The following is a 14815-nucleotide window of genomic DNA, read 5'->3' as shown; positions in this document are numbered from 1 at the left end:
GGGTAAGGACACCGCAAGACTGAACCCAAAGCTAAGCACTTCTCCCATGGCAAGAAAGATCAATCTAGTAGGCCAAACCAAACTGATAATTCGAAGAGACTTGCAAAGATAACTCAATCATACATAAAAGAATTCAGAGGAGATTCAAATATTTCTCATAGATAAACTCGATCATAAACTCACAATTCATCGGATCTCGACAAACACACCGTAAAAAGAGTTTACATCGAATAGATCTGCACAAGAGATGGGGAGAACATTGTATTGAGATTCGAAAAGAGAGAAGAAGCCATCTAGCTAATAACTATGGACCCGAAGGTCTGTGGTAAACTACTCACAACTCATCGGAGGGGCTATGGTATTGATGTAGAAGCCCTCCATGGTCGATTCCCCCTCCGGCGGAGCGCCAGCGAAGGCTCCAAGATGGGATCTTGCGGATACAGAAGGTTACGGTGGTGGAAATTGTGTTTCGGTGGCTCCCTGGTTGTTTTCGGGGCGTAGGCTTATATAGGAGGAAGAAGTACGTCGGTGGCCGCCTGAGGGGCCCACGAGATAGGGGGGGCACGACCAGAGGGGGTGGGTGCACCCTCCTGTCTCGTGGCCGCCTCGGCTGCTTCTTGACTTGCACTCCAAGTCCTCTAGATCACGTTCGTTCCAAAAATCACGCTCCCGAAGGTTTCATTCCGTTTGGACTCCGTTTGATATTCCTTTTCTTCGAAATACTGAAATAGGCAAAAAACAACAATACGGGCTGGGCCTCCGGTTAGTAGGTTAGTCCCAAAAATGATATAAATGTGTAAAATAAAGCCCATAAACATCCAAAAGGGGTAATATAATAGCATGGAACAATCAAAAATTATAGATACGTTGGAGACGTATCAAGCATCCCCAAGCTTAATTCTTGCTCGTCCTCGAGTAGGTAAATGATAAAAACAGAACTTTTGATGTGGAATGCTACCTAGCATAATTCTCAATGTAATTTTCTTTATTGTGGCATGAATGTTCAGATCCAACTGATTCAAGATAAAAGCTTATAAAACATAAAAATAATAATGCTTCAAAGCATACTAACAAATAATCATGTCCTATCGAAATAGCATAGCCAAAGAAAGCTTATCCCTACAAAATCATATAGTTAGGCCATGCTTCATTTTCATTACACAAAATACTCCCATCATGCACAACCCCGATGACGAGCCGAGCAATAGTTTCATACTTTTTAACGCGCTTCAGGTTTTTTCAACTCTTACGCAATACATGAGCGTAAGCCATGGACATAGCACTAAGGTGGTAAAAGATGGTGGTTGTGAGGACAAAAAGAGGGAGAAGATAGTATCACATCAACTAGGCGTATCAATGGGCTATGAAGATGCCCATCAATAGATATCAATGTGAGTGAATAGGGATTGCCATGCAACGGATGCACTAGAGCTATAAATATATGAAAGCTCAACAAAAAGAACTAAGTGGGTGTGCATCCAACTCGCTTGCTCACAAAGACCTAGGGCATTTTGAGGAAGCCCATCATTGGAATATACAATCCAAGTTCTATAATGAAAAATTCCCACTTAGTAAATGGAAGTGACAACATAGGAGACTCTCTATCATGAAGATCATGGTGCTACTTTGAAGCACAAGTTTGGAAAAAGAGATAGTAGCATTGTCCCTTCTCTCTTTTTCTCTCATTTTCTTTTTTTCTTTTTTTTATTTTCCTTTTTTTCTTTGGCCTTTCTTTTTCTTCTTTTTGGCCTTTCTCTCTTTTTTCCTTTATCCCTTTTTTTATTTTTGTAAAGTCCGAAGTCTCATCCCGACTTGTGGGGGAATCATAGTCTTCATCATCCTTTCCTCATCGAGACAATGCTCTAATAATGAAGATCATCACACTTTTATGGATTTACAACTCAAGAATTACAACTCAAAGCTAGAACAAAATATGACTCTATATGAATGCCTCCGGCGGTGTACCGGGATATGCAATGAATCAAGATCGACATGTATGAAAATTATGAAGGTGGCCTTGCCACAAATACAATGTCAACTACATGATCATGCAAAGAGAAATATGACAATGATGAAACGTGTCATAATAAACGGAACGGTGGAAAGTTGCATGGCAATATATCTTGGAATGGCTATGGAAATGCCATAATAGGTAGGTATGGTGGATGTTTTGAGGAAGGTAAATAATGGGTTCAATACCGGCGAAAGTTGCGTGGTAATAATAGAGGCTAGCAAAGTGGAAGGATGAGTGTGTGTATATCCATGGACTCACATTAGTCATAAAGAACTCATATACTTATTGCAAAAGTCTACTTAGCCCTCGAAGCAAAGTACTACTATGCATGCCCCAAGAGGGATAGATTGGTAGAAAAAGACCATCGCTCGTCCCCGACTGCCACTCATAAGGAAGACAATCAAAAGAGCACCTCATGCAATAAATTTGTCACACAACTTTTACCATACGTGCATGCTACGGGACTTGCCAACTTCAACAAAAGTATTTCTTAATTTCATAATTATCCACTAGCATGAGCCTAACATTACTACCTTTATATCTCAGGAGAATTATCAAGCAACAAATTGATCATAGCATCCAATTCACTTCCTATGATAGTTTTTATTATACCCAACTTGGATGCTCATCATTCTAGGACCAAATTTGTAACCATAGAAAATACCATGCTGTTCTAAAAGACTCTCAAAATAATATAAGTGAAGCATTAGAGACTAGCAATTTCTTCAAAATTAATCCACCGCCATGCTCTAAAAGATATAAGTGAAGCACTAGAGCAAAAACTATCAAGCTCAAAAGATATAAGTGAAGCACATAGAGTATTCTAGCAAATTCTAATCAAGTGGGCTTCTCCCAAAAGGTGTGTACAGCAAGGATGATTGTGGTAAACTAAAAAGCAAAGACTAATATAATACACGACGCTCCAAGCAAAACACATATTATGTGGCGAATAAAAATATAGCTCCAAGTAAAGTTACCAATGAACGAAGATGAAAGAGGGGATGCCTTCCCGGGGCATCCCCAAGCTTAGGCTTTTGGATATCCTTGAATATCTTGGGGTGCCATGGGAATCCCCAAGCTTAGACTCTTGCCACTCCTTGTTCCATAGTCCATAAAAGCTTTACCCAAAACTTGAAAACTTCACAACACAAAACTCAACAGGAAATCTTATAAGCTCCGTTAGTGAAAGAAAACAAAACCACCACATAAGGTACTGTAATTAAATCATTCTTTATTTACTTTGGTGTTAAAACTAATGTATTCCAAGTTCTGTATGGTTCATACCCTTACATACTAGCCATAGATGCATCAAAATAAGCAAACAACACATGAAAAACAGAATCTGTCAAAAACAGAACAGTCTGTAGCAATCTGTAACTAACGCAAACTTATGGAACTCTAAAAATCCTACCAAATTATGACGCACTGTACAATTTTTTTATTGATCAGAAGCAAAAATAATCAATGCAAAAGCACGTTTCTGTGATTCATTGAATTTTTTCTCGTGAGTGCAAAGTTTCTGTTTTTCAGCAGAATCAAATCAACTATCATCATAGGTTATCCTTTAGGTTCTACTTGGCCCAAACACCAATTAAAAGATAAAAACACATATAAACATAAAGTAGATGCAAAATTTATTAAATAACATCAAGGACAAATATTTGGTTGTCTCCCAACAAACGCTTTTCTTTAAAGCCTTTTTAGCTAGGCATTGAGATTTCAATGATGCTCACATGAAAGACAAGAATTGAAGCACAAAGAGAGCAACATAAAACATGTGACAAACACACTTAAGTCTAACATACTTCCTAGGCATAGGCATCTTGTAAGCAAACAAATTATCAAGGCAAGCAAAAACTAGCATATGCAAGGAAGAACAAAGAGATGATAGCAATCTCAACATGAAGAGAGGTAATTTAGTAACATGAAAATTTCTACAACCATATTTTCCTCTCCCATAATAATTACATGTAGGATCATAAGCAAGTTCAACAAAATAGCTATCACATAAGATATTCTCAACATGATCCACATGCATGCAAAGTTGACACTCTTCCAAGATAGTGGGGTTAACATTAACTAAAGTCATGACCTTTCCGAACCCACTTTTATCAAAAATATCATAAGATTGAACATAATCCAAATATGTGGGATCAAAAGTTGACACTCTTTCAAACCCACTTTCAACATTATTGCAAACACTATTATCAATCTCATATTCATCATGGGGCTTAAATAAATTTTCAAGGTTATAAGAAGAATCACCCCAATCATGATCATTGAAACAAGTAGTAGACATAGCAAAATTAGCATCCCCAAGCTTAGGGTTTTGCATATTATTAGAAAAACTGAGATCAAGATAACTTATAGGAAAATCATTGCAATCATGCTTTTTATTCAAGGAGTTATCGTGAATCTCTTCATAAATTTCTTCATCATAATTTTCAGATTCACAAATTTTGAGCAAAGCTTCATAAAGATAATCTAGTGCACAAAACTCACTAGCAATTGGTTCATAATAATTGGATCTCTTAAAAAGATTAGCAAGCGGATGAGGATCCATAGATCTTAGGTTCTCTGTTTAGCAATAAATAAACAACTATTCCAACCAAACGAGCAAACAAGCCAAGTAAGACATCAAAGCAAAAAGACGAACAGAAGAAGGGCGAATAAAACGGCAAGGGTGAAGTGGGGGAGAGGAAAACGAGAGGCAAATGGCAAATAATGTAAATGCGAGGGAGATGAGTTTGTGATGGGTACTTGGTATGTCTTGACTTGAGCGAAGACCTCCCCGGCAACGGCGCCAAAAATCCTTCTTGCTACGTCTTGAGCTTGCGTTGGTTTTCCTTGAAGAGGAAAGGGTGATGTAGCAATAATAGCGTAAGTATTTCCCTCAGTTTTTGAGAACCAAGGTATCAATCCAGTAGGAGGCTCCTCAAAAGTCCCACGCACCTACACAAACAAACAAAGAACTGACAACCAACGCAATAAAGGGGTTTTCAATCCCTTCACGGCCACTTACGAAAGTCAGATCTGATAAAGATAGTATGATAAGATAAATATATTTTCGATATTTTATATTATAGATGCAAAAAGTAAAGATGCAAATAAAAGTAGATTGAAAGCAAATATGATAAAATATAGACCCGGGGGCCATAGGTTTCACTAGAGGCTTCTCTTAAGATAGCATAAATATTACGGTGGGTGAACAAATTACTGTCGAGCAATTGATAGAAAAGCGAATAATTATGAGATTATCTAGGCATGATCATGTATATAGGCATCATGTCCGTGACAAGTAGACCGACTCCTGCCTGCATCTACTACTATTACTCCACATATCGACTAACTCCTGCCTGCAGCTAGAGTATTAAGTTCATAAAGAACAGAGTAACGCATTAAGCAAGATGACATGATGTAGAGGGATAAACTCATGCAATATGATATAAACCCCATCGTTTTATCCTCGATGGCAACAATACAATACGTGCCTTGCAACCCTTTCTGTCACTGGGTAAGGACACCGCAAGATTGAACCCAAAGCTAAGCACTTCTCCCGTGGCAAGAAAGATCAATCTAGTAGGCCAAACCAAATTGATAATTCGAACAGACTTGCAAAGATAACTCAATCATACATAAAAGAATTCAGAGGAGATTCAAATATTTCCCATAGATAAACTTGATCATAAACCCACAATTCATTGGATCTCGACAAACACACCACAAAAAGAGTTTACATTGAATAGATCTCCACAAGAGAGGGGGAGAACATTGTATTGAGATCCGAAAAGAGAGAAGCAGCCATCTAGCTAATAACTATGGACCCGAAGGTCTGTGGTAAACTACTCACAACTCATCGGAGGGGCTATGGTATTGATGTAGAAGCCCTCCATGGTTGATTCCCCCTTGGGCAGAGCATCGGCGAAGGCTCCAAGATGGGATCTCGCGGATACAGAAGGTTACGACGGTGGAAATTGTATTTCGGTGGCTCCCTGGATGTTTTTGGGGTACGCAGGCTTATATAGGAGGAAGAAGTACGTCGGTGGCCGCCCGAGGGGACCACGACATAGGGGGCGCGCCCAAAGGGGGTGGGCGCGCCCTCCTGTCTCGTGGCTGCCTCGGCTGCTTCTTGACTTGCACTCCAAGTCCTCTGGATCACGTTCGTTCCAAAAATCACGCTCCCGAAGGTTTCATTCCGTTTGGACTCCGTTTGATATTCCTTTTCTTTGAAATACTGAAATAGGAAAAAAAACAACAATACGGGCTGGGCCTCCGGTTAGTAGGTTAGTCCCAAAAATGATATACATGTGTAAAATAAAGCCCACAAACATCCAAAAGGGGTAATATAATAGCATGGAACAATCAAAAATTATAGATACGTTGGAGACGTATCAACAGTCGTTTCAACTATGGTATTATAGGAGCATACCACATCACCTTCGCAGGAACTCTCTTCCTGCGGTGCTCGCCGTCAACATCACCAGGGTCATCTCGTCTGGCCTTATATCGCAATGCACCGCATACCGGGCATGCGTTCAAATCCTTGTACGCACTGCGGTAGAGGCTGCAGTCATTAGAGCATGCATGTATCTTCTGCACCTCCAATCCTAGAGGGCATATGACCTTCTTTGCTACGTACGTACTGTCAGGCAATTTGTTATCCTTTGGAAGCTTCTTCTTCAATATTTTCAGTAGCTTCTCAAATCCTTTGTCAGGCACAACATTCTCTGCCTTCCACTGCAGTAATTCCAGTACGGTACCCAGCTTTGTGTTGCCATCTTCGCAATTGGGGTACAACCCTTTTTTGTGATCGTCTAACATGCGATCGAACTTCAACTTCTCCTTTTGACTTTCGCATTGCGTCTTTGCATCGACAATGGCCCGACAGAGATCATCATCATCGGGCATATCGTCTGGTTCCTCTTGATCTTCAGTAGCTTCCCCCATTGCAGCATCATTGGGCACATCGGCTGGTTCTTCTTGATCTTCAACAGCTCCCCCCGTTGCAGCATCACCGTATTCAGGGGGCACATAGTTGTCATCGTCCTCTTCTTCTTCTCCGTCTTCCATCATAACCCCTATTTCTCCGTGCCTCGTCCAAACATTATAGTGTGTCATGAAACCCTTGTAAAGCAGGTGGGTGTGAAGGATTTTCCGGTCAGAGTAAGACTTTGTATTCCCACATTTAGGGCATGGACAACACATAAAACCATTCTGCTTGTTTGCCTCAGCCACTTCGAGAAAATAATGCACACCCTTAATGTACTCGAAGGTGTGTTTGTCACCATACATCCATTGTCGGTTCATCTACGTGCATTATATATAATTATGTGTGTCAAAAGTAAGAAAATCAGACAAATATCTATCTAAAGTAAGAAAATCAGACAAGTATCTATCTAAAGTAAGAAAATCAGAAAGAAGATAAGAACAAGAGGCTCACCACAGTGGTGCGGGCGACGAGATCGGTGCGGGCGATCAACAACGGTGAAAATGGGGACGGGGCGTGACAGAGCGCTAAATCTAGACAAATCTCAGGGAAAATGGAGCTCCAAGGTCGAGCTTTGAGAGGAGAAAGCTTAACTAGTGTGGCTCGGGCATTTCATCGAACACCTCATGTGCATAGGAGTTGAACTAGAGCACCCAAATGCCCTCCCCTCGCCGGCCAGAAAAAACAGAGTGATCTGCCGCGGCGATGGGTATATATAGGCAAATTATTTGTCCCAGTTCGTGGCATAAACCGGGACTAAAGCCCCCCCTCTATACCGGTTTAAGGCACAAATCGATACCAATGGATGTGGGCCAGGAGCTCGACCCATTGGTCCCGGTTCGTGTGTAGAACCGGGACAAATGGGTCCAGACGAACCGGGACCAATGCCCACGAGGCCCTGGCCTCCCCCCTGAGCTCATGAACTGGGTCTAATACCCCCATGGGTCCCGGTTCGTGAAGAACCGGGACTAATGGGCTGGACAGACCCGAACCAAAGCCATGTTTTCTACTAGTGGGAAGTACCATCAGGGTTAATCAAATCCCACATCCACATACTTGTATTACAAGTTCACAGAGAGTATCAACCATGACATTACAGCTTTGGATTGCAAAAAAGATCACTCCAATTTTAGCTAACAAACCAAACACTACAACAAAGAAACTTGAAGTGGACTTGAAAAAGCAGTACCCCATTAAGGTGAAGTATACCACATTGTGGAAAGCAAAACAGAGCACAATGAAAGAATTATATGGTGATTGGGCAAATACCTTTAGGATGCTTTATAGCTTCAAAGCAGAGGTGTAGAATGAAGGAAATACGCCCCAGAGACAATAATAAAGTTGTTATTTTATATTTCCTTATTCATGATAAAGGTTTGTTATTCATGCTATAATTGTATTGATCGGAAACTTAAATACATGTGTGAATACATAAACAAATACCGTGTCCCTAGTAAGCCTCTACTAGACTAGCTTGTTGATCCAAGTTGGTTAAGGTTTCCTAACCATAGACATGTGTTGTCATTTTATAACGGGATCAAGCCATTAGGAGAATGATGTGATGGATAAGACCCATATGTTAGCTTAGCATAGCGATCGTTTAGTTTATTGCTACTGCTTTCTTCATGTCAAATACATATTCCTTCAACTATGAGATTATGCAACTCCCGAATACCGGAGGAATACCTTGTGTGCTCTCAAATGTCACAATGTAAACTGGGTCATCACAAAGATGCTCTACATGTATCTCTGAAGGTGTTTGTTGAGTTAGCATATATCTAGATTAGGATTTGTCACTTCGAGTATCGGAGAGGTATCTCTGGGCCCTCTCGGTAATACACATCATAAGCTTGCAAGAAAATGACTAAGGAGTTAGTTACGACATGATGTATTATGGAACGAGTAAAGAGACTTGCTGGTAATGAGATTGAACTAGGTATGAAGATACCGACGATAGAATCTCGGGCAAGTAACATACCGATTGACAAAGGGAATTATGTGTGTTGTCATAAGGTTCGACCGATAAAGATCTTCGTGGAATATGTAGGAGCCAATATAAGCATCCAAGTTCCGCTATTGGTTATTGGCCGGAGAGGTGTCTCGGTCATGTCTACATAGTTCTTGAACCCATAGGGTCCGCAGGCTTAACGTTCGCTGACGATATAGTGTTATATGAGTTATATGATTTGGTGAACTAATGTTGTTTGGAGTCTAGGATGAGGTCATGGACATGACGAGGAGTCTTAAAATGGTTGAGAGGTAAAGATTGATATATAGGACCATGATATTCGGACACCAGAAGAGTTTCAGAGTGCATCGGGTAGTCATTGGATCGCCGGAAGGGGTTCCGGACACCCTTGGTAGGTGTATGGGCCTAATGGGCCAAAGGGGGGGGCGGACAGACCAGCCCACAAGGGGGCTGGTGTGCCCCTTCCCTGGATGGCCGGCCCTAGGGGAAGGAAAGGGGAGGGGTTGCCCCTCCTGCCTTTCTCTCCTTGTGTGAGAAAGGAAGGGGGCGGACGCCACCCTCCCCTGCCTTCCTCCCGCACCGATGCATGCACTACAAAAAAAATACACTTCCGTGATGATACGTGTTTGTCATAGTAGGTCGCGTTTTCTGTCATGCATGTACATCCATGATGATTTTATGACAGAATCAAGATAGTCATACTTGTGTCGCCGTAGAAGTGTTCCATGACATTACCAAAATTATCATCAGGGAAGTGTCCACTTCCATGACGATAAATCGCGCATCATAGCAGTGCTTTCGTCAAGGGTGACCGACACGTGGCATCCACCGTAACGGAACGCCGTTAAGCTATTGGGACGGGTTTTGGATCCGATAACCCATTAACAGCCCCGACCAATGGGGATTTTCCACGTGTAAAATCATCATTGGCTGGAGGAAACACATGTCGGCTCATCGCTGGGACAGATGTCATCCACTCATTGGACAGAAGGCGCCTATGATACGTCGACATGTGGCACGGCCCAACAGAGGCCCATTCCTGTGAAAAGGCCAGCCAGTTTGGCTTGGTCAAAAGGTGGCGGGCCAGTCCATGGAAAGCCTGTTAATCACGGTAGCTACTTGGATTATGAGATTCATTAGGGCAAGATCTTCACTGAATTACAAAGCTGACACTCTGAACCATGGTAGCTACTTGCCTCCCATTGAAGTCCTCAAACGGACAGTTTTATCAGCTGATGATAAAGGCAAGGCCACTGCTGTGATCGATGAAGGCATTCGTCCATTGGATGGTCAATTCCGCAAGGCTGCATCTTACTCTACCAATGACGATTCTGCCACACATGACTCTGCCGCAAATACCTCAGCCAAGCAAAATCCTCAAGCCACAACACCCAGGGTGATGACTGACCGTGAGTTACTCCTCAGTCTTCATCAGAAGGTTGATCGCAATCATAAATGGGTCAAGCGTCAGTTTGGCTCAATTCTTCACAACATGACCTCAACACACAATGCAGTGAAGAAGAACCAATACTACCTCCATGAAACCTTCAACCGTACCTGGGCTGTTCTCTCTCATGTCTACAGCGCTGCAGATCTGAAGATTATGGGTCTCAAGGAAGAATTTGACTGGTCTGCACCTCCACCGAAGAAATTCAAGAAGGTCAAAGTTCCTTCCTTGGTGGCCAGCTCTTATTCTTCATCACGTGACACTGATGAGTATGAAGATTTGGACGACACTGCGGCAGGCCCTGCTCCAACAAACAACCCTGACAACGCTGGCGCTCCTCCATCGACTTGAAATTCTTCAGGGGCGTTAGTCCTCAGTTTCAATCCTTTTGGTCATTTGATGACAAAGGGGGAGAAATCTGAGTTAGTCTTAAAGCGGGTCTATATTAAGGGCATTTTTTTTAAAAGTTACAGCTCTCGTTCTTCTGAAACTTTTATTTGGATCGAGTTGTAATCTTAAACCTGATGGTGCGCTGATACTTTTGTTGCATTATGCTTTGCATGCTTATTCCTCGTTAATGACATTGCACGCATGCTGAATCTCATCAGGCGCCATATTTCATCATGCATTTCAAATTCTTCATATTATATATCAAATGCGTGTATGAATTACAAGATATAGGGGGAGATCTCCATGATTCAACTCTTCAAATGTGCAATGCCTCAAAAGTAAATTCCTCACTATGCACATCTTTAGGGGGAGTTCTTCTATATCTTGTAATCAAATTCCTCAATATCAGTGTATACACTTCATATGTTTATCCCCGTTGAAAACTTAACCTATGTTGTCATCAATCACCAAAAAGGGGGAGATTGTAAGTGCATCTAGTGCCCCTTAGTGATTTCGGTGTATTGAAGACTTATACTAATGCGTTTGTGAGTGTACACAGGTCTATAAGTCTATGAGGAGTTTGATATTTACAGAGAAAGTCGACCCCTAAAAATGAAGTTCTTCAACTGAAGACTTTGATATTTTGAAGACTTTCTGAAGACTTTGAAAGTGAAGAAATTGGTGTGACCTTGAAGACTTGGTATTCATTTGTGGAACATGAAGCGTGAAGACTTTTGTTTTCGTAGTTTCATTTTCTCTTTCTTGAGTCATAGGAAACACCGTACTGTTAAAGGGGGTCAAGGAAATACTAAGGAAAAATTTCCATGTGATGCTCAACTCAAAATCCTACACCTACCAATCCCTTTGAGTGAAGCCTTTGGAAATCTCATACAGTTCAGTCACTTTCTTCAGTGACAGAGACGAAGTTCTTCTGGTCGTTGATGAATTTGTTATAACTAAGGAGTTAGGAATTTGCCAGTGCAAATTACCTACACAGTGAGGAACATGATAGCCCTGAGGAATTTGAGAGTCAAATTTCCGACCGTTGCTGTGCTGCGCGCCAGCTGTCCCAAAATATCTTATCCACCTAACGGTCATATCATTGAAGGGCATTTATGTCTTATCATGTCGGGCTGCTCCCTAGGCTATAAATAGCCGCCCCCTACAACCACTAGTTGGTTGGCTGCTCCAAGAGAACTTGACACTTGTCATTTGAGAGTAACCCATCCTTCCAGGACTTTGAGCGAAAATCATCGAGTGAGGAAAAACCCCAAAACCAAACCCCTACAAACCCAAAGTGATTGAGCATCACTGAAGAAATTGATCCTGCGTGGATCCGACGCTTGTTACCTTTGAAGACTGTGCTTCTTCCAGACGGTTAGGCGTCAAGGCCTAGAGCATCCAAAAGGAATTGTGGATCGCCGAGTGACCAAGTCTGTGAAGGTTTGGAAGTCGCCTGAAGACTACCACGAGTGATTGGGGATCTGTGTGATCTTAGTTCAAGGAGAATACGGTGAGGACTGGGTGTCCTGAGCTGCGTGCTCAGAGACTGGGTGTCCGGGACTGCGTGTCCTCGAGTTTAAATACTCAGCCGCTCCAACCAGACGTACAACTGAGACAGCAGTTGGAACTGGTCTACCAAATCATTGTCTTCACCAACCTACTGGTTCTATTTCCTCAACCCTTTCATTTCCTCATTACTGTGTTGAGTGTTTGTTCATATCTGTGTTTGAAGACTTTGACTGAAGACTTTCTTAATTTCCTTAGCTCAATTTCTTCAGTCTGTTTGTCTTCATCTTGTGTTATCCTGTGATTACGCTTTCTGTACTCTGTGCTTGTCTTCATTTCATCATGATGACCATGCTTGTATTCTGTCATACTTACTTCTGAGTACTTATTCCACTGCTAATAGTTCTTCGCTAAGGAATTTCCTCAGCGGCAAATTCCTCAGTGAAGAATTCATAAAAATCACCTATTCACCCCCCCTCTAGTCGACATAACGCACTTTCAATTGGTATCAGAGCAAGGTACTCCCTTGTTCTGTGTGATTTTGGTTTAACCGCTTGGAGTTTTAGTTATGTCGACCGCAGGTATGATGAAGGTCTCGGCTGGGTGTCCTACCTTTGATGGGACGGACTACCCCTACTGGAAAAACAAGATGCGAATGCATCTCGAGGCAATTGACAACGATCTCTGGTATGTTGTGGAAAATGGTGTTCCCTCTGTCTCACCCTCACTGAACGCTACCGATGTGAAGAGATTCAAGCAACTCGATTCTCAAGCAAAGAATATCATATGTGGCCATCTGAGTAAAGGACAGTATGGAAGAGTGAGTGCTTTGGAAACTGCTAAGCTTATCTGGGATAGGCTGTCCAAAGTGAATGAAGGAGTCTCAACTCAGCGTGACTCTCGAGTTGATGTTCTTCGGAATCTCTTCAACCGCTTCAAAAGACTCGACAATGAAAATGTCCAACAAACCTTCGATCGCCTCACTAACATCTCAAATGAGCTTCAAGCCCTTGGTGCCACTAACATCACTGACCATGAGGTGGTGAAGAAACTGTTGAGATCGCTTGATTCCTCATTTGATACTCTGGGTCTGATGATACAAGAACGGGCTGACTACAAGTCTCTTGATCCTGCCGATATCCTCGAAAGGCTAAATACTCACGAGTTCCAGCTTGCTGAAAAGAGAGATCTCTATGGTTCGAGCTATGGCAAACCACGTGCCCTGAAGGCCAAGGTTGTGTCTGAGTCTGAATGTGAGGACTCTGGTAGTAGCCTTGGTGATCCTGAAGAACTGAGCCAGGAGCTAGCACTGCTCGTGAAGAAATTCCAGAAGTTCTCAAGACGTGGTCGCTTTGGAAAATCCTCAAGAAGCAGTGATTCCTCATCAAGTGACTATAAGAGAAGCCTGTGCCACAAATGCAAGAAACCTGGTCATTATATTCAAGATTGTCCTCAGTGGGAAAAGGAATTGAAGAAGAAGAAATACAAGGATAACAGTTCTGATGATGCGAAGAAGAAGAAGAAATCGTCAAAATCTTTGTCATCAAAATCCTCGAAGTCTTCATCTCACAAGAAGAGCAGCTCCAAGAAGGCTCGGGCATTCATTGGCAAGGAAATGGACTCTAAAGCTGAATCTGAGGAAAATGAGGAAGAGGAGGCGTCTGAAGAATCCGAATCTGGTGTGGCGAGTCTGGCCTTCGCTACTGCTTTCGTTAGCAAGTCCATCTTCAACACTGAAGAAACTGACCCCACCGACAAGCCTGATGAAGATAATGATGACTACGCTACCACCTATTGCTTCATGGCAAAAGGTGCAAAGGTACTCAAATACACCTCCTCTGAATCTAGTGAAAATGAATCTGATGAGAATCTCAAGCCCAGCTACTCTAAACTTGCAAAGATTGCTGTAAAACAACAAAGGGTTTTTGAAAAGGTTCAAAACATGCTAGACAAAAGTGATGATATGTTGGGTGAAGAAATGGATCGCACTAAAGCCCTGACTGAAAATCTTCAGAGACTTCAGTCTAGGTTTGATAACCTTCAAAGTCATCATAACACTCTCTTATCTGATCATGAGAAACTTTCTTATGAATTTCTTCAAAGAAAGCAAGATCTTGAGAAGCTAAGAGTGAGTTATGAAGATCTTCAGAAGGAGCGCGATTCATTACTTGCTCAACAAATCAGCACTTCTCAGGAAGAATTTGTTCCTCCATGCTTAAAATGCATTGAACGTGAATCTGCTAATTCTTCACCTGAATGTTCAAATGCTTCAACTGTTACAAATTCTTCACCTGCCTCTACTATCACTGATTCCTCATCTGAGGACATTGCTAGTATCACTGACGATGCAGGGCTGAAGGAACTGTACACGACAGGCATGTACAAAAGCCTCAAAGGGCATCAGATTCTCTGTGATGTGCTCAAAAAGCAGATCCTCAACAGAAACCCTAGGAAAGAGGGTATTGCTTTTGAGAGGAAACTTAATGCTGATGGAACATA

This window comes from Triticum dicoccoides, chromosome 3B (assembly GCF_002162155.2).
Source record: "Triticum dicoccoides isolate Atlit2015 ecotype Zavitan chromosome 3B, WEW_v2.0, whole genome shotgun sequence".
NCBI classification, from domain to species: Eukaryota; Viridiplantae; Streptophyta; class Magnoliopsida; order Poales; family Poaceae; genus Triticum; species Triticum dicoccoides.
Note: the sequence above shows the minus strand (reverse complement) of the source record.